Raw genomic sequence first — 3,934 nt, forward strand, 5'->3', positions numbered from 1 at the left:
TGCCGAGGTATGAAGTTATCTCTGTACACGGGAGTACATCGCCTAGGCTAGTCGGTCTTTCGAATAATCGCGATCTCGTTCGGGCGCGTCGCGATTTTCTATTTGCTCGCGTGTTTGATATTTCATTCCCTATTTTTATGGGAACTTGAAAATATCTTAGCGTTGCGACAGTAGAGTTTCAGTATACTGAATCGAATTCCCTTTGTAAGACACGAAATTTAGTAAGGTGTCTGTAGAGTCGCTTAACTTCTTTCGCTCCAAGTTAGATTAGGATATCTTTGATACGGATGGTGCCAGTAGGTTGCGCCATTAGGGCGCATGTCCGGGTCTCGATGCGTAGCCACCTCCACGTGGTGAGACCTGGTAATTGGTATCGTTTTCTAAAGAGAATTCTTTGGGAAACGATACCAAGCTAAGAGCTACGCACAAAGTTTAAGATATTTTCTATCTCATAAATTTTCAAAGTTTCCTTTGAACTTTGGAAATAAAACATACCCAAAATTTTTATTGATACAATCCATGGATATTGACGTCACTTTTTCGGAATTCTATCAATCTGATTTTCTGTCAACGTTATATTCGCCTAATCGAAAATCGCTTATTTCTATTTATTTATTTGTAATTATATTTCCATAATGTATTTACCAAATTGTATTGAAATTATCTACATCGTAGCCTAAAAACGTTTGTATACCCGTTATAATAATTTCACTGCAAGGAAAATAAATAAAAAATAAAAAAAAGATAGTTTCTATTTTTTCTGCACCCTATTGTTAACGATAACAATAGTTATAGTTAGTCCGGCACAAACGACATATCCCTCTTTAGTGTTTTAATGCCAAATTTATTGTGTATAATCCTTAAGATGACGCTACATAAAGAACTGAGAAAACGTGATGACATTCTGATCTTCATAATATAAATTTGATATGCTCCTTATGCAAGCGGTTAGAAAAGGATAGAGACGACGCTGTAGAAAAAATCACAAATTTCCAAGTTTCTACGATTAATTTATGAACTGTTATAGCTGCACCGCACAGCTGTACTTTTGGGCAACATTCTCATGCAATTTTTAAAGGTAATTTGCGGCTAATTAGTTTGTTATTAATAACTATTTGAAGGCGAACGCGATTTGATAATAATATCCGGCACGATTGTCAGTCAAAATATTTAATTACAAACAAAACAAGAAGTAAACTGTGAACACAAATTATATGGGAATATTACTAAGGATATTGTTTTTATAATGCGTGAATGTAATTCATAAATTAGTTGCATGAAAGATAGTTATTAATGACAAACTATTGAGATCTTCGGCAACAATTCGAACATTCCGAACAATAATTACTAATAATTAATTAATTGAAGAGAAGTTTATATCTAAAATAATATTAGAAAGTTCTTGAAAGGTGCCTTTTCACGATGCAATTATAAAAGTTCATAAATTGTTCATAGAAATTGAATAATTTAATGATTTTCCTTTCAAGTCAATCGTATTGGTGAATCTTCATTCGCTATCCTTTTCTAAGGGTAGTGCAAATCGTTGATTGACGTTAAGGTAGCCAATAAGAAAGACCTGCGATCAACGCCATCTATGATTTTGGATCCGAAGCTCTGTAAAGTACCAGGAATATAGAATGCGGGAGGAGGTCGTCTAAACATCGTCACGCGATACACAAAGATAGCAAGTGGTTAGAAAAGGACAGAAGCGACGCCACAGTGAAGAATCACAAATTTCCAAGTTTCTACGATTAATTTACGAACTTTTATATTTGCATCGGAAAGCTTAAATCCTCGAGCAACATTCTTATATAATTTTCGAAAATAAATTGATGCCAATTAGTTTGTCATTATTTTTATTTGAAGGCGGGCGTAATTTGGTAACAACGGACGCCATGATTGTTCGTTAAAATATTTAATAATGAACAAAACTAGAAGCAAAATATGAATAAAAGTAGTATGAGAATATACGCTAGAATATTGTTCCCGTATTGAGTCCATGAATATCACAAATTAATTGCATAGAAGATAGTAATCAACGAAAAATTGTCAGTATGTTCGGCATTAGTTCAAACACTCCGCGTAATAATTATTAATAATTAATTAATTAGGGAGAAATTTGTATCTAAAATAACATTGAAACTTCTTTAAGAACGCACCAATACGATGCAATTATAAAAGTTCACAAATTAATCCTGGAAACTTGGTAATTTGTAATTCTTCTATATTCCTATTACTTTTCAAACCTTCGGGTCTAAAATCATAAATGGCGCTAATTGCAAGTCTTTCTGATTGGCGGAAACACCGCTGAGGTACCGCCAATCAGAAAGACTTGCGATCAACGCCATCTATGATTTGGAACTCGAAGCTCGAGAAAGCAACAGGAGCACAGAATAAACGAAGAAGTCGTGACGTGTTGGACGAAATAAATAAAATAATGAAACGACAATAAATAACTAATACACATTCTCTTCCCTTCTTATTCACTTAAGAAGCCCATAAAGTTTTCTACATTCTTTAATAAGTTTAGCCCAAACAGTGGTTTTAACTGGACAATCAGCATTCGTTTCTTTACTTGGCACATGGTAAGTCTGCAAGGGTACGCCTTTACAACGCAATTATAAAAGTTAATAAATTAGTCACAGAAACTGTGTAATTTATTAATTTTTCTCTAAGTGTACAGGAGAGTGTATGGGAAATGAGAAAAAAATGGTTAAGAAACGCAGAAAGCATTGTTGCGTCCATGGAGGTTTGCCTGCATCACGCAAAAGAATGTAAGTCTTTGTATTAAAATAACCTTAAGTTGTAAATAAATATTGTAAGATATAAGCCATTGTTTTTCTATCTTTTATTAGTGATCGCAGAGCCTGGTTTTAAGAAGATAATACTCTGTTGAAATGAACAGGCATATGCAACAGGAGAAAAATGTTGGAGTAGAGGAATGTCACCAGCATAGAGTGATTAGGTGCTAAAAATTATTTTTTCTAGTGAGAAAAAATTGAAGCAGTAATACAAATATATAAGGTATGACATTGCTAAATATCTAAGGTTTATTGGATTCCAGGTCGGGTAATTATATGACATACAAAATAAAAATATTTGATGATGAAACGTTCAGAAAAGGGAGATGGTTTAGGCAGACAAAAGAGAATAAAATTAATTTAGGTGATGACCTCTTGTAATAACAAGATATAGAGAATACAGTGAGATTAAAAAGTATGTTGTAGTTCTGATCAGAATAAATATTAATATCAGTAGTCAAAATTACTGGTCATCGCTGATGTGTTAAGTTTCAGAATAATGGAGCTGAGGTATATAAAGAAAAGGGAGAAGTACAAATGGAAGCTATAAGGAGAGAAAATGCATATTATGTGGAATGAAGAAACAAAAAAGAGGCAGCATATATCAACAAAGAAAGATGTGTGGTATCGACATGCAAATATGAGGATCATTGAAGGGATGGAGAATGAATAATTGGTAATAGTTATGAAAAGTAAAGATAAATTTTGAGTATAGACTGTGAATGTTGCTTTATGCCAAAAATCTGTAGAAATATCCATAGGAACTTGGAAACTATAAAACAGCAAAAATAATGGGCTGTGACACATGAACTTGATTGAACCAATAAAGCCAATGTCCAGAGGAGGTAAAAGATACATCTTATCTGTTGCTGATTATTCGAGAGTGATTATTTTTTTCTTTCTCTTATAGGAAAAGGGTCAGAGGGCTGAGGAAATAAAAATATTGGTAACATTTAAAGAAAATCAATCTGTCAAGAAGTTGAGAAGTACTTATATGCTTAGACAATGGAGGTGAGTTTGAGAGACAAGACTTCTAAGTTTATTTAAATCAAAAAGAAATAAAACATGATTTCAGTCCAGCAAGGACACCGTAATGCAATAGGGTTGCTGTGAGGAAGAACAGATCCATCAAA

The sequence above is a fragment of the Eufriesea mexicana genome, unplaced genomic scaffold (genome assembly GCF_001483705.2).
Source record: "Eufriesea mexicana isolate 0111107269 unplaced genomic scaffold, ASM148370v2 scaffold798, whole genome shotgun sequence".
Taxonomy (NCBI): domain Eukaryota; kingdom Metazoa; phylum Arthropoda; class Insecta; order Hymenoptera; family Apidae; genus Eufriesea; species Eufriesea mexicana.